General features: G+C 46.8%; 1 long non-coding RNA gene and 1 pseudogene across 1 annotated transcript; one reads left to right on the forward strand and one right to left on the reverse strand.

The window, feature by feature from the left end:
* LOC139180000 (uncharacterized) lies at positions 1–2,473 on the reverse strand. The gene is made up of 3 exons (XR_011564319.1): positions 2,389–2,473; positions 2,052–2,244; positions 1–197 (listed from the first exon to the last, which is right to left on the reverse strand). It is a non-coding gene; the product is annotated as an uncharacterized lncRNA (long non-coding RNA).
* An 11,858-nt stretch (positions 2,474–14,331) lies between these two features.
* The window catches only part of LOC109556101 (POTE ankyrin domain family member A-like), a 29,247-nt pseudogene continuing 20,899 nt past the window's right edge, over positions 14,332–22,679 (forward strand).

A 22,679-nucleotide genomic window follows, 5' to 3' on the forward strand; every position in this document is an offset into this window, starting at 1 on the left:
TTATCATTTATTTACAAAGATAGACCTTGACAAATGTAATTTGTTCAATAAAATTAAAAGGATGCACGATAATTCACTTAGACAAAGAGACTTGAAAGGGGAACGTCATCGGCAGCCGTGCCGTCCATCATTCCAAATGATCAGCTGACTTTGAAGAAGTGGCAGGTGTTCCCCTTTTGGAATGCGGCATTGAAATACTATTTAGAAAGGGGGAAGAAAGAAAGAGAGCTAGGAATTGGAGCAATTCTTTATTCAGGCAATAATTATACAAATTAGATCTATGAAAGCCAGAGAATGACTGTGCCTTGAACCCTGTCTGTGTGCATAGAACAATGGGGAAATTAATAATTAAATCTATTACATATGCTCATAATTCAATACAAAAGATACCTCAGTAGTTCAAACACTTCTGTATTTTCATTTGAATAAGGCTTTCACACATTCTCCTCATTATATATGTATTATATTTTAAATTTAACAGCTTATTTTGTTGCCTTTATGTTTGAATTAATAAGGGCACACTTTAATGCACTAATGGGGAATTGCATTAGCCAGCTCTGCAGACATAACTTTGAAAAATCTCCAGTTTCCCCAGGGTGAAATCAATTTGCCCCAGAATGTGTTGTCTCACAGACACATCTGGAATCTGGGAAGAACAGCTCCCCTCTATGTGCTTCTGATTTGGGCCTCCATATCTGAAAGAGGATCCCCAGAGCCAAAACCTTTGCTAAACTGAACAGACCCACCAAGATCAAATTCTGCATTCAGCAACCTCTTAGCCAGCTAACATGGTTTCCATGCCTGGCCCACGCTATTTTTCCTGAGAGCAAAAATAATTTCCTTATGAAAAAGTAAAGGTTTATTTTGAATCCAATCATTCATTTTCTCTCTTTTTTTTTTGCTTTCTCACTCCCTCTCTTCTCCTGGCTCCCTTCCTATTGCTACGTTTAACTCTTCCTACTACCTCTGAACCTTAGAAAGCAGCAAAGAAAGGGAAGTTAGAGAAGGAAAGAGAAAGCGAGAGTATATCTTACAGTGGTTATGTGGGGTCAGAGGGTGCCCCAACCGCTAAGATGTGACGTGCCAATGAACAGCTTCAGAATTACTGGGGTTTCCAGGACAGGGGGAACACTGGTTGAACTGGAGCACTGAAATCCAAGGGAGCAAAGTGAATTCATACAGCAGGGACCCCAGTTACCCTGAAAATAGAGTGACTCCACTGGGGGATTGAGGGCTTCCCAGATGCACTAGTGATAAAGAACTCACCTCCAATGCAGGAAACATAAGAGATGTGGCTTTGATCACTGGGTCAGAAAGATCCCCTGGCAAAAGGCATGGCAACCCATTCCAGTATTCTTGCCTGGAGAATCCCATGGACAGAGGAGCCTGGCAGGCTACAGTCCATGGGGTCGCAAAGGGCTGGACATGACTGAAGTGACTTAGCATGAACACACGCACGCACTGGGGGACTGAGTGCTAAGAATATAACGAATGCACATATCCATCCCTCTGCAAGTCAGAAAAGAGACAAAGGAGTCAGTAGCTGAGAGAGAGAGAGAGAGAGAGAGAGAGAGAGAGAAAGAGAGAGAGAGAGGAAGCCTAACCAAATGCTCCTACTTGGGTGCAAAGCGGCTGCCAGCACCCCCGGCCGCCCAGGCATGCGAGGAGGCACTTGCCGCTGCTGCCACTGCAGGATGGCAAGGAGTTCTGTGCCTTCGGAGGAGCGCCAAATTCAATGATGCTAATTGCACTGCAGATTCCTAGCATCATTAGCAATTCTTAAAATTACATTTGCCCTGCTTAAGCTCTCTATTTCCAGCTTGGTATACGGAGGGAGCCGGTCTCTGAAGGGGATATGGGTTACCAAGAAATTCAATTGGACCCATTGACTTCAGGTGTGCAGGTGGAGGCTGGCCGGTGGGGATTCACAGACCAGGAAAAATGCTTGTTTATCTTATTTTAAATGCTGATTGCTGGGAGAATAAACAAAACCCGCAGCTAAATGGGCCTTAAAGGAACGCAGGGAATTTTGGAAAGAAAGAAAGCCTTACAGTATAATGGTCGGAACTAGCCCCGTGGGTCTTACGGTGACAAACACCATTGGAACACCTGGAGCGATGGAATAAGTTGCATTTGAAATAGTTGCTGCAGAAATAACCATGTCTCCTCTCTCCTTTTGTTTGTATTTAAAACAAATGAATAAAATCCAGATGAATAGATGTTTTTGCTTTGTTTGTTTGTTTCCTTAAAGAGAACATATTTGCTCATTAGGAAAGCTAGACAGCCAGCCCCAGAAACGAAAGCCCGGAGGCCATGTCTCTTTTTGCAAGGACACTTCCCCCCACCCCGCCGCAACACACACACACACACACTTCCCAGCCCAAGCACCTCTATACTGCTGAGAAGAAAAGGGACGTCCTGAGAGCAGAGCAAGTTAAAATTTGCCTGTCCCAAGACTGTGACTCTCAACACTGGGACAGGGCTCTGTGGAGTCTACTGTGGAGTGAGTGAGAAGCCACTGGCGTCACGCCCTCAGGAAGTGCCCTCTACTCTGATCTAGCAACAGAAAGGGAGCCAGTTCCTGGGTATTTTCCCCAAGAATTTATGCCATTTAATTAAATTACTAAGCATATACCCACACAAATACATACATACACATACACACATGCATGTGCATACACACACTTAGAAATGTGTGTCATATATATGGCTCCGTGTATACAGACATACAGGAGGAATGTATAGCTTTTGATTGGGCTGTCTTTTAATAATCGTGAAGCCAGTTTTAATGAAACACTGTTTAAGGCTGCTGGTGAGCAAAGGAGCCATCTGTTGCAGAGCATGAATAAACTGAGTCACAAGCACTAGAGGACAGCTAGCTGCATCAATCATGTTTGTATTATTTATTCATAAATGAGCTCAGTTTACAAACCCCAACTTTCACCAGAAGCCAAGACATGGACTCGGAGAAGGCAATGGCACCCCACTCCAGTACTCTTGTCTGGAAAATCCCGTGGATGGAGGAGCCTGGTGGGCTGCAGTCCATGGGGTCTCTAGGAGTCGGATACGACTAAGCGACTTCACTTTCACTTTTCACTTGCATGCTTTGGAGAAGGAAATGGCAACCCACTCCAGTGTTCTTGCCTGGAGAATCCCAGGGACGGGGGAGCCTGGTGGGCTGCCGTCTATGGGGTTGCACAGAGTCGGACACGACTGAAGCGACTTAGCAGCAGCAGCAGCAAGACATGGACTTGCTGCCACACGCAGGAACATTCCCATTAAATGGTACACCAATATTTGGTGTCCCAAAATATTTTCTGGAAGGGAGAGGCCTATGTGAAATCCCCATGGTACACCTGAGTAAACTGACATGCCCCCGAGTTACATCATTTATTCCCAGTGGCATGGCTACATCAGGAATTCCTTTTCAAGAGTCTTGGAGGGTGGGGAGCCAGTTACCCTCCCTTCCTTTCTAGCAAGGAGAGGACATCATAGCCCATAAAACAAAGGAATACACTCAAAATTCAGGGAAAGTTATTCCTTATGCCAAACAAGAGGAGAAAAGCAGATACTTCTGGATGTCTGTAAAGTCAGTTTGGTTAGAAATTAAAGCAATGGCTTCAATTTGATCATGCTAACAGCTATCATATTTCAGCCATCTTTATCTGCCCAGAGGGCACTTTGCCTACATATTAGTTTATAATCTTCACCACTACTCTATGAGGTAGGCAGTAGTATTCCCATTTTACAGGCCAGGAAACCAAGGATCAAGAAATCAAGCAATTTACCCACGACGCCAAGGCTTTTAGAGCCAGCGGCAGGATTTCGACATCCTAAGACCTGCAAACACGGGGCCTTTGCTCCTGTAACCCTTCCTGGTTCTCTCTTTCCCTTTTTCTTCTGCCAACTCTTCACGCTCTGTCTAGCGTCCACTTGGCCTCACAGCTGAAGCTTAATGTAGTTGAAATTGCCATCAGCTTTCCAGGCCTGCACTCCTCCTAGGGCACTGTATTTATTAGTTAAAGAGGCAACTTCTGGGGCAGAAAAAAAGAAAGAAAAAAGAAATGAAACTACCCTTATTCTCAAATCACTACCAGACCTGATGGCCCTAGTACACAAGAAAGAGATACCTGAAGTGTGCTTTCTGCCTTGAGTAGAAAGGAAAGGGACCAAATGTGGCTTAATTCCTGATTGGAATGGAGGGACGCCATGGTGTGGGGAAGGGCCCCGGATCCCCCCTGGCTCAGTGCACAAGGGGTCAAGACCCGCGAGGGGGTCTTTGGAGGAGGAGCCGAGACCTGGAGGCGCGAGGGGGAGCTGGGACCAGCAGGGAACCCGGTGGGGCCGGGAAGCCATTTGTCTGGATGGGGCAGAAGAAACGGGAGAGGTGGAAAGGACGATGCAGACCGGGACGTGAAAGGACTGCAGTTGCCTTTGAAGTGGGGAAACTTTATCGCGATTTGAGAGGCCACTGGGAATCTCTGCAGCATCCCCAGAAAGGGAACAGAAAAGTGGAGGCCGCGCCCGTGCCCGACTCCCCCGCCAGCCTCCAGGGGGCGCTCGCGACGGCAGGGCCGGAGGAGACTGGGGTACAGGACGCACCTGGCTGAAGAGCAACGTGACATCCTCGCCAGGCAGACTCCCTCCTGCTGCACAGTCCCCACGGCAACCTCTCTAGGCCAACTCGGAGGCGCCCGTCATGCGAGCATAATTTGTGTCACGTCTGCAGCCTTTTAAAAATAGAAAGATGGGGAGGTATATTTAGCACCCCCAAACCTTCGTAACGATGCCACTCAAAGCAAATGAACCGTTAATAACACAGGAGGGGCGGGGGTGGGGGAGGTGGGGTTGGGACGACGGATGAGGAGCAAACAAGCTTAGCCCTTTGGTGTTTATAATGTTGAACTGGAGGATCCTAACACCAAATGGGGCATGACTCCCATCGCCCGGCAGCACAACCTAGGCCTTTCCCCAGAAAGTAGCCGTCCTTTTGATGGGAGGACACTGTGGCGAGAGGTGGCCAGCCGGAAGGAACCCTGACCCTGCGTGGAAACCCGGAGAATTCCGCGGCGCCAAGGCGAGTCCTCCCAGGCTGCGACCGCGCCTCGCGCCGCGAGGATGTGTCTTTGGCGCCACCTAGTGTCTGAGGCGGAGACAACGCCTGGCGAGGGCTGCAGAACAGGCTGACTCCAGTCCTGGGATTTCATCCTTAGGCCCCGACTTTGAACTAGACCGGTCATCCTGTGGACCAGTAATATCCTCTGGCTGAGCAGAAAGTTTCCCAAGATCCCTGTTCCTGCTGCCTCCAAAACTAAGTAGAAAATTTTTCAGAATAAGTGGAATAAACGATGCTCCCTCTCCATGAGACATCCATGAGGTGATATCTGGTTTTCTCTAAATACAATGGCAAGTCAATTATTAATTCATTGTGAAAAAAATATAGATGCTGTCATTATATAGAGTCCAGGGAAGAACTGAGCTTAAGACCATCTGGAGGGGCTACCTCTGAGAAACACTGAATTGGGTGGGACAAAGATGAACTATTACTTTTGATTTTATGGCCAAAGACCTCCAGAAAGAATCCTGCTGCTAAGTCACTACAGTCGTGTCCGACTCTGTGCGACCCCATAGACGGAAGCCCACTAGGCTCCCCCATCCCTGGGATTCTCCAGGCAAGAACACTGGAGTGGGTTGCCATTTCCTTCTCCAATGCGTAAAAGTGAAAAGTGAAAGTGAAGTCGCTCAGTCGTGTCTGACTCTTAGCGACCCCATGGACTGCAGCCTACCAGGCTCCTCTGTCCATGGGATTTTCCAGGCAAGAGTACTGGAGTGGGGTGCCATTGCCTTCTCCATAGAATCCTGCAGTGTAATGGAAAGAAGACAGGTCTGGGAGCCAGGATACTGGGGTCCTCATATTGGCTCTGCCTGCAATTATCTGTGTGACCTTGACCAGGGAGCAACCAATTTTACTTCTCACAACAATGCTATGAGGTCTGAATTGTTACCTCCACATGATAGACGAGGCAGTTAGGGGCTCCAGGTTACCCAAGGTGAAAGAGCAGGTCAGTGTCAAACCCAAGCTTCAAGCTCAGGTCTACCCAACTGTAAAGAGCACATTCCTTTTACTTAAAGCATTGAATCCCTCTGTGCTTTGGCTTCCCATCTACAGAATGAAGGGGCTGTGCCTAGTGTCAGTTGGTCCCTTCCACAATCAGCAAAGTCTGATCTAAGGTCTCTCTAGTCCCTAAAAACCCACTTTTAGTGCTCACAAACCCCATGGTGGTAACAAAAGGGGCTTTAAAAAGGATTCATCCACCTATAAAAACCATGGGATTTTATTTTCAGTTATGGGCAAGAGAACACCAAAACAGATCCGTTAGAACATCAAACCTCCTTTGAAATTTAGGATTGTGGGGAAAGCAGAGAAAATCTGCAGGGGCTGGAGTGACAGCTTATGGGTCTGTAGCAGAAACCAGGTCTGCAGGGCGCTGCTTAGCTCTTGAGCCCCTGGCCTCTGGGAGAGGATAATTGCCTCTGATCACTGTTTAGACTTGATAAATACATGAAATCAGACAGCAAACAGTTTATCTGGCTACCAGTTTAGATCTGGACAGAACTAGATTAAGGAGTCAGGCATATTTGCAATAACCTCACAGATAAACCCTTCCTATCTGAGATAGTTTATCTCATCCTCAAGAGTTATGTTGCCCAGTAACTGCCACCTTGAAAAGACACGCCAAAGGGTCCAAATCAGCTTTGAACCCCCTCTTCCCACTGACCTTTGGCTGGTCACCAGCCTGAAAGCCAGGGGTTGGAGCTCTGTCCTTGTCTGAAAAGGCTAGGGAAACATGTTGGTGAAGTAGGAACCCCAACCCAAGATCATCTGACTCTGAGGTCAAAGTTTTCTTCATGGGCTTTTCCCCTACCTCAGAGGGGCAAGCTAAAGGAACTTCAAATGTCCCCAGCAAAGATAAGACCAGGAACTGCAGCTTAGATCTTGGGCCCTACGGGGCCACAGACTTACCATGTGACCAACGGCAAGTTCAGACTACTCTGGATCTGTTTCCTCAACTATAAACTGAGGGCTTAAAGCTAAATAATTTCTAAGACCCTACTGAGCCACTTCATGGGCCAGAATCAAACCAGCCGGTACCCTTTAGGGTTTCAGAGGTCACAGTCTTCACTGAAGTACCATGTCCCTCACTTAGAGTCTTCCTCAGTTCCCTTCCCAGCCTCGACTCATTTCCTGACATTCCTCTCTCATTCCGTGGTCACATCCCTCCATCCTCAGACTCTTTCCGACTGGCTCTGGGAGAGCATCACCTCACAAAGAAGCCCTGCAGAGAGGACCATCAAGCACTTTCCATAGGCTGCAGACAGGCCTTTTATTTTCCATCTGTCTTTAAGAAGTGAGACATCCACTGCCCATTCCCCCCTTCCACTCTTCTACCTTCCCGCCAGCAGACTCCTCAGCTTCTGCAATGTTCTGCTGGGGCTTGGCTGGAGTCTTCCTCCAAAAAGATCACTGGGGGTCAGGTGCTGAGACAGCCCCACCCTTAAAACCAACTCCCTCACACCCAGCCCTGAAGAAGAGGCTCCCATTAGGGAAGCAATGGGCTCAGCAGGGTGGCCACCAAAAGTCTTTATCACCTGCCCTAAAGCCCCAACCTGACACCATCTCTTACCAAAAAAAAATCCTACAGGGACCTTTTGGGGACCCATCTGCATGTGCATTGCATGCTCACCGCTCAGTTGCTCAGTCATGTTTGACTCTATGCAACCCCATGGACTGTAGCCCACCAGGCTCCTCTGTCCATGGAATTTTCCAGGCAAGAATACTGGAGTGGGTTGCCCTTTCCTTCTCCAGGGGATCTTCTTCCCCCAGGAATCGAACCTGCATCTCCTGCATTGGCAGGCAGATTCTTTACCACGGAGCCACCTGAGGAACCCTTGTTGCTAAGTCACTTCAGTCGTGTCCAACTCTGTGCGAACCCATAGACGGCAGCCCACCAGGCTCCCCCGTCCCTTTGATTCTCCAGGCAAGAACACTAGAGTGGGTTGCCATTTCCTTCTCCAATGCATGAACGTGAAAAGTGAAAGGGAAGTCGCTCAGTCGCATCTGACCCTCAGCAACCCCATGGAGGCCTTCCAGCCTCCTCCGTCCATGGGATTTTCCAGGCAAGAGTACTGGAGTGGGGTGCCATTGCCTTCTTGGGGACCTGTAATTGAGCTACATTCCAGGAAAGAACTTTCATAAGAAAAGAAAAAAGCACTGTTTTCTCAAGAGTCTTTTCTCCCTAATCGTGCGCCTTATTTTCTCTGTGTTGAAGAATTGATGCTTTTGAACTGTGGTGTTGGATAAGGCTCTTGAGAGACCCTTGGACTGTAAGGAGATCAAAGCAGTCAATTCTAAAGGAAACCAGTCCTGAATATTCACTGGAAGGACTGATGCTGAAGCTGTAACTCCAGTACTTTGGCCACCTGATGAGAAGAACTGACTCATTGGAAAAGACCCTGATGCTGGGAAAGATTGACAGCAGGAGGAGAAGCGGATGACAGAGGATGAGATGGCTGGATGGCATCACAGACTTGATGGATGTGAGTTTGAGCAAGCTCCGGGAGTTGATGATTTACAGGGAAGCCTGGCGTGCTGCAGTCCATGGGGTCGCCAAGAGTAGGACACGACTGAGTGATTGAACTGAACTGATTTTCCCTTTCCTCTAGGAGGGGACAGGGGGAAAGTGCTGTCAGTCTTCTGCATCCATGAATTCAACCAACCGTGGATCAAAAGCATTTGGGAAAAAAATTTCAAAAAGTTTGGAAAAACAAAACCTGAATTTGTCGCAAGTATTTACATAGCATTTATGTTGTTCCAGGTATCATAAGTAATCTAGAGATGATTTAAATTATACAGGAAGATGTGTATAGGTTATTTGCAAATACCACTCCATTTTATATGAAAGACTTGCGCATCCCAGGATTTGGATAGTCACATATTTGGTATCTTGGATACTGGTCTTGGAACCAGTCCCCCAGGATACTAAGGGAGGAGTGAACTGCCTTTTTCTGGAAAGAGGAATCCCAGAGGGTTGAGGTCATTCCTTTGTAGTGACAGAAGGGTCTTCTCTCAGAGCTCCCCCACTGTGCTGCCCTCACTGTAAGCGTTTATTAGGTGCTAGCTAATGAGTGGATGCAACACTCTGATGGATTTACTCAGTACAGAGGATTACAAAACTAGACGCCAGGAAAGGCTAACCGTGCCACCCCACTCTTCAGGCCACCTCACAGCCCTCCACCTCCTTCTCAGCCCAGCCTCACACTAAAGCGATGCCCTCCTGCCCTCTGGGGCCTGGTGCCCCAGTGCCTCTATTCTCTGTCTTCCCTGTGAGCAGTGATTCATGGCAGATATTAGGGAAGAAACAACATCCTTCAATTCTTTCTACCATTTCTCTTATCTTTACAGAGTTCTTATTAAGCAGTATCTTCAAACTTATTTATGTGATGTCATGCTGGGAAGCAGTGCTGTCAACAGGCCATGTTCCATGAGTGCTGAATTCAGGATAAACAAGAGACAAATTCATGCCACATAGGCTCCATGCAGACTCTTCTCTATGCATGACTGGAAGCCTAGAAATCCACACAGAGAGATGGTGAACCCCTAAAGATAGGCAGATAACACTTTTCTTCCTGGGCTACTGAAGAGCTGTCCTTTCCTCTCTTCCTCCCGAGTGGTTAATCCAAGGAGGCCAGCTGCTTGCTGCAACCTCAACATGCTCTCAGAAAGCAGCTCAGAGATGGGGACACAGGATCCCCGGGGGCTGCCCATCGCCAAAAAGCCAAGTCATTACCCTCTGTTTCACATTTTTATTAGTTCCTCGTTGAGTAAAAACACCTGTGTGCATGTACCAGGTATCATAACATGCGTGCTTAGTCGTGTCTGACCTTTGTGCTGCCCCATGGACTGTAGCCCACCAGGCTTCTCTGTCCATGGAATTCTCCAGGCAAGAATGCTGGAGTGGGTTGCCATTTCCTACTCCAGGGGATCTTCCCAACCCAGGGATCGAACCTACCTCTCTTGTATCTGCTTCATTGGCAGGCGGATTCTTTACCACTGGCAACACCTTTATGTCTTTTACCTCTGTTTTCGTATTGGAAATGAATGTGCAGGAGGAAATGGCGAAGGGGAAGAAACTAGCCTTGGGGCACATCTAGTGCCAAGCACGCAGGGACTTGGCAGTTTGCCTAAGCCTTCCAACCTTGGCCAGTGGGGAAAGGGAATGAGTCTCACCTCTTCTTTGAGAAAATTCTATTTGACAATGGCTTGAAGCACAACTACACATGGTGGGGAGCCTCCCAGCATCGCCATGTCTTCTCTGAGAGCATCCCTTCCTTTTGGTCAGGAAGACCTCTCTCCACCCTCCATTGCTTCCATGATGCGTTGTCTTTATCTGCAATACCTTTCCACTCTTCACAGCCTCATTCTCAACCCTCTTCCACTTTTCAAGACTCGTTGAGACATCGTCCTCAAGAGAGCTTCCCTGATCCTCTCCTGTCCAATTCCGTCTGGTTGGGTAGTCATGTGCATAGACCTCTAGGACCTCATTTTTCACCACTGTGTTGTAATACTCTGCTTGTTTTTCTCTTCCCTGAGTTACTGTGAGCTCCTTGAAGACAGACACTGGTTCATGTTTGCATCCCTAGCATCTATTGGTTAAATCTGAGGTCACCTTATGCCCAACCACCCCTCTGTATTCTAAGAAAAAGATGCCTCTTCTGGAAGAAGGCAGGCCCACCCCTCCTATCCACCCCATAGTATACTATCTGCCTCCAAGTAAGGCTTGACCAGCATATGACTCCCTTGTTCAAATCAGAAAAAGATGCCTCTTCCTCTGAGTGGACACAGCCCTACAGCAAGGGGCAAAGCTTGGCAAGGAGAACATGAGCTGAATTGCTGTTTCCCTGGCCCCTGTCATTAGAAAAGACTCTGATGCTGGGAGGGATTGGGGGCAGGAGGAAAAGGTGATGACAGAGGATGAGATGGCTGGATGGCATCACTGACTTGATGGACATGAGTTTGAGTGAACTCCAGGAGTTGGTGATGGACAGGGAGGCCTGGCGTGCAACAATTCATGGGGTCGCAAAGAGTCGGACACGACTGAGCAACTGAACTGAACTGACTGGCCCCTGTCTCCAGGCCACCTGTACAGCTGTATTGGATGGCCCTCTTGAGTCCATCACTCAACCGTGAGCATGATGACCGCTTCCCCTGACCTCTGACTCAAACTCTGAGACACCAGGCTGCCTTTCTACTCCGCTTCCTACCACCCCCACCTCTCTAATCACAGCATTCATGAAGTGAATAGCGTATGTGTCCAAAGTCCAAACACCCCCATGAAACCCAAACACAGAACCCAGGAGGACAGCTGAAGATTCTGGGTCCATTACTGGCCTCTGTTTGGGCCTGACCACGTGGGCTGGTTTACTGACTGGTTTGCAGCCTTTGGCAGATGAAAGTGCTCGGATAGTTTATGTGAGTCGCTCATCATTAAACCTCCCCTTCAGGGTTTCTTGCCACCTTCGGTTTGTATCTCAATCTGGAGCAAATTTAAGCAAAAGTTTAGGACTATGTGTTTCCTTGTTCTAATTAGTAATTCATAATAAAAATTTAATCAAGGCATAAGCTTTTGTGGAAGGTTATAAAACACTTTTATTTGCTCTGGAGATCAGAATGACCACTTTTTAAATCTGTGAAATGATTTTTCCCCCCTAAATGAGGAAATTTTACCCTCAACTGTAAATTTCAGCTGTTTGCCATATGTAACCACAGAGAATCTGTTTATTGACTTAGTATATTAGAAGTAGTTAGGCAGGAAGAAAAATAAACCCAAACTCCAGATGCGAGAAAGTGTGGGGAAGGAAGGAAGGGCTGGAGTTAAGAGTGGAGCCCCAGAGAATCACAAGAGAGACAAAGGGCTAAACTAACCTCCCGAAGGAGGGTAGAGCTACAGGCTGGGAGACGGAGGAATGGGTGCCTGGTCATTGCAAGCTCTTACAGAGAATAGGATGGGAAAGTGGGGCAGTGAAAGGCCCCCAGGCTTCCACCCATCTGGAAACAAAGAACAAGATCCTTGCCTGGTATCAGAGGGAGGATCAGGGCAAGAGCAACTCAAACTCCATCTGTGGACAAAACCAAACCACTAGGAAAGCAACTTAAAAACACTGGTTCCTTAGTGTCCACATTATATGCCTTTCAAAGCTCTGCATGTGCAGCCAGGTTTGGAAACCAGTGGTCCAGAAAACCTTTCAAGGATCAGCGCTGAGACTTTAAAAAATTAGGTCACGAGACAAAGATAAAATTGGTGCAGAAGAGCTGGGTGCCAGCTAAAAATTCAGGTGATCATGTATAATAAACAGTTGTTCTCCAGAAGAATTATTACAATAATAACATGTTATTAAGGATGTTTTTAATCTGACGATAGTTCAGAGAAAAAGGGATTACCGTCCGCAGTTAACAGAGGAGCAGATGGAGTTTCAGAGAGGTGAAGTGGCTTGCCACATTGCTGGCGAGTGGCGGAGAGGGGTTTGGGAGTCTTCTGACCACAGACTCCCCGCTTCAACCCTTATAGCGTTTGGAGACCTGTCCTGCTTGTGGCCTGCATGGATAACCTTCTTGAAGTTAGACAATGTGTATCAAGGAGGTTTGAAGGTGGTGAAGGTTATGAGGAGAAGCCCTGTGGACCCTATCCACACTGGATCAGACTTATGAGGAGGGCCCAGGATGAGCCAAAAGAAATGGACTTCTCAGAGCCTAAGGGTTACCAACAAATCTCTCATGTGGAAATATAACTCCAATAAAAATAACTCAGGTCCTAACTTGGTGGCATTAGCTTTAAATAGCCTTGACATTCCTTCCTTCAAGCCGTACCCCTCATCTCCAACCCCAGGCTCAGCCCTAAGCCTACCCCCTAACTTCCTCTGCACCCCGGTCCAAGTGGCTAGCCCACACCAGCATGCAAAGCTTTCACTTTGGAGAGAAAGTGCTAAGTGGAGTCCCTGAGGGAGGTAGGTGGTGCTTGTACATCTGTTTTTTAAAAAAAAGTTCTTGGGCTTTGAAGCCATGGCCTGAATGCACTGACTTCAGAGAAGAGGGAGTTGGTGAAGAGACCAGCAGTGGCCTGCCAAGCTCCCGGAGGCTATAGCACCATGCACATCTCTGCAGGATGGCCCCAACCACAGGGACCAGCATCCTGCTGGCCTGGAGACCAGACTTCACTGAGGGGTTTGGCCCGATCCCCTAAATTTTTCCATTACCTACTTGTGGGTATTTTAAATGTATGCCCTTCCTTGTTTCAAAGTGGACTGGAGACACTTTCAGCAGAATGCATGTATGATAAACTACAAGTAGGTTAGAAATAAAAAGAAAATGGAATAAAAGATGAAACTCTAACAAAAATCCCAATCAGGCATAGATTTGACCTTGTTTTCTAGTTGCTATGATCAAACAAAAAGTTGAGGGTGGGCGTAGGGAGGATCCAATTTTTTCGAGAATTCAGTGACCATAATAAGAGAAAAACAAACCAGGCCTGTGAAATAAGCGAGTCACAAGAGGATAAATACTGTATGATTCCACTGATGAGTTACATGAAGTAGTCAGATTCATTGAGACAGAAAGTAGAATGGTGGTTTCCAGTGGCTGAGGGAGAAGGAAACAGGAAGTTAATGTTTAATGGGTACAGGGCTGCAATCTGGGAAGAAAACAGTTACAAGATGGACAGTGGTCATGGTTGCATGACATGATGAATGTACTTAATGCCACTGAACTGTAAACCTAAAAATGGTTAAGATGGTAAATTCTATGTTAAGTGTACTTTGCCACATTTTTTAAATTTTATAGGGCTTCCCCAGTGGCTCAGTGGTAGGAATCGTCCTGCAATTCAGGAGCTGCAGGAGATACGGGTTCAATCCCTGGGTTAGGAAGATCCTCTGGAGAAGGGAATGGAGACCCACTCCAGTATTCTTGCCTGGAGAATCCCATGGACAGATGACCCTGGCAGGCTACAGTCCATAGAGTCACAATGAGTTGGACACAACTGAAGTCAGTCATGTAAAATTTTATAACTTAAAAATGAAAAAAAAGAAAAAGCAAATAAACAAATAAAATGCAACCAGGCCATAAGGAGAAGTTAAACTACTTCTAATCTAAGATCAGGAAGAAGTTTCTCCTTAGAGAGCCACCAAAGGAGCCTGTAAGGTTGTAAGGGACTACCTCCCAGCATGTTAACCGTAGACGGATTTCTCAGGCTGCAATGTGGTTGATGGCTCGACACTAAAATGCAGCTCAGTGAAACTGTACAGTGGGGCCTGAGGGGTCACACCCAGTCCAGACAAGCACATCGTTGGCTCCAAGAGAAGCTGCAGCCCACGTGGCTGATGTCCCCGGCTTCTCCGGCCTTTAAGACTTCTCTGCTCTTAATTCAGCATTCGTGCCCAGAGTTTGCAAAGCCAGTCTCAGAGAGTCCTTCCTATCTCAGGTATTTCTGAGAATCTCCCAGGAATACGTCCATGTTTTCGAGTTCAGGCCTGTTTGTCACTTGTCATACTGCTCTTGACTGTGTCCCGTTCCCTCTGGATCCCCTGCAGCATAAACACAGGCCCTCTGCTAAACCAGAACATAATCAAGACCAACCTACAACAGTGATCAAGATTTTCTGAAAGCATCAAGACAATGCAATCCCACTCCAGTATTCTTGCCTGGGAAATCCCATAGACAGAAGAGCCTGGGGGGCTACAGTTCATGGGGTTGCAAGAGTCAGACACGATTTAACGAGTAAACAACAACAAAAGACAGCACAAAATAAAACAAAATACTCAAACCCTGGAGGTAGAGTGTCTGAGCTGTCTTTGTCCTTAGCCTCTAACTTGCGCCCACATTTCAGGGTCAGCCTACTGTCCCCCAGTTAATTGCTATACCTGTATCCTCTTTACCTAGAACCTAGGACTCTTTCAGAGTCCGACAAGAAATAGGAGCATCTCAGGCTGACCTCCAAGTCAATGCCATAGTAATCTCAGAGATGCAACTCTGCATTGAGGGGAGACAACCCACCACGGTATTTTATGGAGCCACCCAACACCTCTTTATCTAATATCTTCATTCCAAATACACTTCACTTGAACATGACTGAAATGCACATTAAACCTCTTCCTCCAAAATAAAGTGCTATGTCCCTCAGCCATGAATCATACATAGAATTGCACTATGTCCCCAATTCTAGTTATCGTGTTACCAAAAGTGTGGGTGCCATCTAAGTTTCAGCAACACCTCACCCCACTTCCACCACAGTGGAGCAGAAGGAGGCTGGCCTGATTTCTTCTGCCCAGGGTATTTCTTCTGGCAGTGGGTAGGATTCCTTCCAGTGTTTGTGGCTTGGTAATTTTTGGACTCATTTGCGAAGCAAATGCAGACTATTAAAATTAAGTTTCAGTAATGTGGGACGCTCGTTGAGGATTTCTTTTGTTTGTTTTGTTTGAAAACCACAGCCTTGCTCTACAATATTATCTCAGATCTAGCAAGAGAGTAGATAGCTTTTATTCACTGTTCCCTGCTCCTCTCAGTGAAGCTTCCATGAACATGTCCTAATAGAAGAGACCATTGAGATAGGGTGTTTGGCTAGTGGCAGCTGAGCGCCAGTGCCGTTAGGGACAGGCCAGGCTGGAAAGTCGGCCTGGCCTAGCGCTGGTCTCGGTGCTAGTGTTATTGGTCGTGGTGCCCAGTGGGGAGACTCTGGGCTCTGATTCCTCTTGGTGCAGTGTTGAGTGTCTGGTCAACTTCAAAGCCCCATGCAGCTTCCTCAGATCTGTATTTTAGACACAACCCTAGTCTGATCCAAATGTGGAGGATCAGGGTAGGGGGGTTGGAGGGGCACTGCCCTGTTCAACTTAGTTTACTCTTGGCAAAACAGATTCTTCCCAAGTCTCATGGGGGAAAAAGCAGCTTAGACAGACATAAACAGGCTCTGAGGCCCTCTGGACATCAAATAACACTAGCAAAACAACGCTTAGATGAGTTAAGTGTAAATCAATCAGAAACATATGGACTACATTTCCCTGAAAATACACAGGGGTTTACAAATTACAGGCACAGGGTTTTGGCAAAATGCAATTCAGGTTTTGCCAAACCTAAAATGTTTGGAGAAGATTTAAAGAAAGTAGACTGACCCCAAATGCCTTCAACTCTGCTCATCCCTGACACTGATAATATCCCACACAACCACAAGCATTTAAGTGCATGGGTTTTAAGAGATTTATATGTTGAATAAACTTAGCTATTCACAACAAGCTGAGATTCTTTTCCAAATGAATGTTCACAGAAAGCTGAAACTGCCCAGTGACCGACTCAAAAGGGAAAAAACATCTACATTTTGAGTTGGGCCAAGGAGGTGTAACTACAGGTTTAAATTACCAACAAAATGGAATACTCTAGGCTTTACAGCCTGTAATTGCATATTCGTGAAGCACAGGCTCTGCTTTTCCACAGCACAGGTCTGTATATGCGTGGCCCATGGTATGTGTCCGTCTATTGTATAGGTGGATGCTGTGTTGATAAAAACACCAGTTACTACTTCCGTTTCATGGTGACTCTCCCACATTTGGCAGTGGGCCAGGAGTCATTCCTATCTTGAAGGAAGGTTGTCCCAGTGGAACTAGGGCAACCAAGATCCAAATGTTTAGGTTTTAAGACTCAAATGTGAAAATATAAAAGATTCAGTGAACCCTACAATGAGATGATCAAGTCCCTGGAGTGGATGGGGGACAAGGAGAGCAGAGGGAAAATAAGAAGACCCTGACTAGGGTCCTGCCTCTGAGATGCAGGACGAGAATGAAGGAAACCAGAGTGGTTCAGGAACAGAAGAACAGAGGACACCTCTGCCCTTCCCCTGATGCCCCAGAATAGCAACATCACAGGGGAACTGCCCCTCCCTCAGCCCTGCATGCGCAGCAGCAACTGAGTGATTCCTGGAGCCCACACATGGAGAGGACTGTGACTGCTCCCTGGAGCCCCCACAGCTCAGGAGCTCTATGGGAAGGAGGCAGAATCCCTCCAGTTCCTCAAAAGAGGCGGGAAGTAGCAGAAATGAGTCAGTTCTGTACAGGTCTTGCTACAGGGAGTAACTTAGTGCAGCTGCAAACCTACTGGGTCGGTGACCGGGAACAGAGTGGGAACTTGGGAGGATGGTGTGGACAGATGACCTGGGACAGAGGCCCCTTCTTTCCACTTCCTGTCACCACCACCACCACCCTCTGTGCTACTGTGGCAATAACGAACCATCCAGAATAGGGACACAATCCCCAAGGATAGAAAACAATCTAGAAGTAACCAGAAGTGTCTGCCACCAAGCAGAATGGGAACTGAAATGGAACTGACATTGCATACTTGAGCTGTGGTTCTAGATTGGGGTTCTCTTCTCAGGTGGGTGAGGTCACAAAGTTGGGCAGAGGCAGCATGCCCTTTAGACTGTGCAGGACACACCATGACCTCTAGGGGGCAGTCAAAGCCTTCCCTACCTCCCTCCATACCAAGGAAGAGAAGAACCTGACTCATCTGGGTTCTGAGTGGGAGAGGGCGTAGGTGTCAGCTGAAGGAGTGGTTAGCAGAACTGGAGCATGTGGGAAACCCCCTTTCATCATTTCTCTTCTCAGTTCAGTTCAGTTGCTCAGTCGTGTCCGACTCTTTGTGACCCCATGAATCGAAGCAGCCAGGCCTCCCTGTCCATCACCAACTCCCAGAGTTCACTCAGACTCATGTCCATCGAGTCAGTGATGCCATCCAGCCATCTCATCCTCTGTCGTCCCCTTCTCCTCCTGCCCCCAATCCCTCCCAGCATCAGAGTCTTTTCCAATGAGTCAACTCTTTGCATGAGGTGGCCAAAGTATTGGAGTTTCAGCTTCAGCATCAGTCCCTCCAAAGAAATCCCAGGGCTGATCTCCTTCAGAATGGACTGGTTGGATCTCCTTGCAGTCCAAGGGACTCTCAAGAGTCTTCTCCAACACCACAGTTCAAAAGCATAAATTCTTCAGTGCTCAGCTTTCTTCACAGTCCAACTCGCGCATCCATACATGACCACAGGAAAAACCATAGCCTTGACTAGACGGACCTTTGTTGGCAAAGTAATGTCTCTGCTTTTCAATATGCTATCTAGGTTGGTCATAACTTTTCTTCCAAGGAGTAAGCGTCTTTTAATTTCATGGCTGCAATCACCATCTGCAGTGATTTGAAGCCCCCAAAAATAAAGTCAGCTACTGTTTCCATTGTTTCCCCATCTATTTCCCATGAAGTGATGGGACCAGATATCCCAAACCTCTGAGCAACGGATAAAGGGAGGCGGGGTCCAGAGACAGGAGAAAGTCTCCTCCCACCCTCCACCAAGGAAGTCTGGAAGCAACCCCTCCCCCACCCCCACCTCCTGCAACACTCAGAGAGGCTGAAAAGCTGGGCGTCCGGTGTTTCGTCATTTCTTTGGGGCTGGAATCCTCCTTCTGCCTCAGAGGCCTTCAAGGCTAAGGCTGGGCAGAGACTGGGAAGACAGGAAGGGGCCTCCAGCAGGGAAGACCAGCACCTGGTATTTCACTGAACAGGGAGGAAGTTTGGTTTCCAGGCAGAGAAGATGCAAATAACAGACATTAAAAAAAAATAATAATAATACAGGGGATATACATTTTGTGTGTGTGTCACTTAAAATCTCATAGTGGGGATCCCTGAGACCGGGTCCTGGGATTCCCCATAGTGACCCTCTGGGTCATGCAGGTGTCAATCAAGTGTCTCCTTTGGTTCTGATCTCAAAGAAGCTCTCCATATGCAAAGAATGTACTTCAGACTGGGGTTTTAGGAGCAGAAGGTCTTCATTACTGTATAATTCTGGTACAACCTCTTAATAGGAAACTACTTAAGACAGAACATTTACAACAAACAGAAGGTGGGGGAAAGGGTTGTTTGGGGCTTGAACTTGAGAAATAAAACTGAAAATTATGAAATTAAGCTTTTAAAATCTTATACTAAATGCAATTTCAGTTATAATTACAAATACACAATCTTAGACTGAAAGAGACGAGCCATTCATTTTGGGGAAAAAATTTTCAAAATATTTGTACAACAGCACTGCCTTTTTTGCTTTGTATTTTACTTTCATGGCCAATCTTACTTGAAAGGACATTTATCCAAAAGTATGCAAGTGCTTCATGAGTTTTCCCAAAGGCTTCTCATAGTGGTTGATAGGTGTATGTTTCCCTTTGAAGTGTCTCTGGGGTCACTATCTCTGCTGATTCTTAATTTTTCCTGTTGTTAACTGGTGCACCTCCGTCATGCCCCTATTTTTCATTGCTATGATTTGAGCAATTTTCCAACTTCATTCTTCTTGATCTTTTGCAAGATTTGAAATTTGACTTTGAAACAGATTTGCATAGCTTGCATTGTCCTGTCAGATGTTTATAATATCCCAGTCATCAGAAGACTGAGCCAAAAAGGGCTTCATGGGATTTATGGTGGGTGTTCATGAACAAATATTTTTGTGTTATCATGGCTTTCATGTCCCTCCACAATCTTCTAACTACAAGGACTCCAATAATGAATATTTGGATAACCTTGATAATTATATTATTAAAATAAGGGGGAAAGCACTACATTTCCACAGGAAGAGCTGCTATTTTGTAGTTTGGTTTGGATTTGAACTCTTCCCTTTCCTTGCTCCTTCCTCTCTTGGCCTTTTGGAGGAGGACCTCCAGCAACTTCAGCCTCTAGTTGAGGCCTTCAATTGGCAGTTTGGAATAATTCCTAAGCGTTTTCATGAGATCCAAGGAAGTTCACCAAGTAGGAGCTTCGGGGCTTCGCTGGTGGTCCAGTGATTAGGAGTCCACCTGGTGCAGGAGATGCAGATTCGACCCCTGATCCGGGAGGATCCCACATGCCTCCAGTCAGCTAAGCTGATGCACCACAACCTCCGAGCCCATAGGCTGCAACTCCTGAAGCCCACAAGCCTAGAGCCTGTGCTCCACAGCAAGAGAAGCCACCATAACTAGAGAGCGGCTCCTGCTCACGGCAACTAGAGAAAGCGCTCCCACAGCAACAAAAATCCAGTGCAGCCAAAAATAAATATGTATTTTTTTTAAAAGTAGGAGCTTGAACAATGATAGGAGGTGGAAGCTCTCATTGAAAAGAGCTTGTCTGGGTGTCCATGGAGCTAGAAATAAAAAACAGTGAAGAGGACAGTATAAATAACATAATCAGTATCTTTAACAAGTAAGAAATAAGGAGTGTCATTAGAAAATACTTGTATTTGTTCCTGCCTTGCTGCCCATTTAGACCAACACTGTGGGCTATTGTCCCCTGCATCCCTGTGAAATCTCAGGTGCCCTAGAGCTTATCCTTTTGGCTGAAATAAGTCTCTGTTCATTTCTAATCACAGAAAGAGACACAGTCTAGGAATCAACATGTCCGGTTCCACCTAACAATTGAAAACACCAACGCGCTTCTCCCCTCCTGCTCCCAGTGTTGGGAGATGGGGTGGAGGTGGGGCTAAGGGGTTAAGGGCTCTTTGAGAGTGAAAGATGGGCAGGGAGGAAGGGGTTAGGGAGGGAACTGCCCCTGGGTTGGGCGTGGTCATCTGTGACCGAGGGTGAGGGTGGTTCTGTAATTTCTTTACCAAGCTGGACATTACTTCAAGATCAGAAGTAGAGAGAGGGGTTCTGGCTTTGGCAGACTTCATAGCTTGGTCCTCTCCTGAAGTTCTGCTAACCCAGACCCTGAGTCCTCCTCTGCACAGATGCTTATGGCCACCTCCAGCCTCTGATGCTCTGCAGACCCTTTCCCACTCATTCTCTTATGGGGTCCCACTGATTCTCCAGAAGTTCCTCTTAGTCCTGGAAGACAACTCTAAGCCACCCTTCCATGCAACTCCTCAGGTCTTTGGGAAACTCCTCAGACCTGCTGGTGAGGGAGAGGGTGCCAGCGAACACACACACAAAATTCTTCTGAAAGAATTTTTCTCTCTAATCTCTGCTACTTTTTTTGGCCTCTTAATCTTCTGATGATCAGTCAACGAATGGTTGGAACACCAGTTCTGGGTCATCTTTGCATGTTCTGCTTTGGTGGCCAGCATCTCACTACAAAAAACTGAAGAAATTGGCACTTGTCTTAAGTTGAAACTATCACAGAAAGGGTCTGTTTCACCATCCTTTTATAACCACAAAAATAATGCTAACAGTAGTAGTTGCTTTCTCCTACCATTCCTATAAACTAGTGTCTATTACAGGATCATCTCATTTAATCCTTACAATTCCATGAGCTAGGCTCTATTATTAACTATATTTTAGAGATGAAGAAAATGAAAGAGAAGTTAATTTGCTGCACATCACACACTTGGTAATGAGCAGAGATTCACACTCATATTTCTCTCCCCATGAGGCGATGTTGGAATTCAGAACTCTGAGTCTCTCAAAGAGACTCTGCTCATGAGTAACTGTTGGGGTCAATTAATTGTACCCTTTTGCGTGGTAAGTTTAGAACCAGTTGAGGGATCAAAACATCAGCTCTATTGCTGGAAAAGCTGGCTGGGGGGATGCAGCTGAGTTTATAACCAAAGGAGGCTTCCTACTCCTTTTCCTCTGAGTTGATTTTACTCCCCTTCCCCACCCAACCACCGGTCAGATGCTCAGTAATGGAGCCACTGAAGTTCACTTGCCATAGGGGTTGTGGGGGAGGCACGTACAGAGTGAAGTGCAGTCTCCTTGTGGTTCAGCAGATCTCAAAGGCAGACTGGTGTTTGCTGCCCCTCCAAGAGGAATCAGCTTCCTAGGCTGTTAGGCCAGCCAGCCACACCTGCCTGCTCTGGGAGGACAAAAGATGGGGTTGAGAGACAAGAGGAGTTCTGAGAGGCTTAGTGTACTAGAACCGGGGCTCTGTTTGGAGAGGAAGAGTCTGAGGTCAAGAGGAATTGTTCATGTATGTGCCATTGGCTTTAAAGGGCTGGCCTGCAAATGGGAAGTTAACTGGAAGAGTCAGCAGCAGCAGAAGAAAGTCTAGGTCTTTCCCCTGCTTCTGTGGAGCACAGGATGATTCAAGGGCCAGCCCAGAGTGTTCCCATTTCCCCCTGCCTCTTACCTCTCGGGTAGAATGTGGTACTAGGCACAGGGATTGTAGCCACTGAATGTTTTGTCTATGTTCACAAAATCACTCAGAGGTTTTATACGTCTCCTACCTTCTCAGCAGAAGGGGCCCAGTGAGCTAGAGAACCACCCTATCCCAATCCTTTCCCACCCCCATATTAGTTCTCTATGGCTGCTGAATCTAATTACCACGAACACAGTGACAAAACAGAGATTTATAATTTTACAGTTCTTGAAGTCAGATGGCTGAAATAGGTCTCACTGGGCTAAAATCAAGGTGTCATCAAAGCTGTTTCTCTCTGGAATCCATTTTCTTACCTTTTTAGCCTCTAGAGGCTGCCCATATTCTTTGGCCCCCTTCTGACAAATCCAGAAACAGTAAGTTGAGGTTTTTTTCACTTTGCATCCCCTGACACTGATTTTTCTTCCTCTTCCATCTTTTAAGAAGTCTTGTGATTACACTGGGCCCACCTGAATAATTCAGGCTAATCTCCTGATTTTAAGGTCAAGTGATAAGCAAACTT

The sequence above is a fragment of the Bos indicus genome, chromosome 3 (assembly GCF_029378745.1).
Source record: "Bos indicus isolate NIAB-ARS_2022 breed Sahiwal x Tharparkar chromosome 3, NIAB-ARS_B.indTharparkar_mat_pri_1.0, whole genome shotgun sequence".
NCBI lineage: Eukaryota > Metazoa > Chordata > Mammalia > Artiodactyla > Bovidae > Bos > Bos indicus.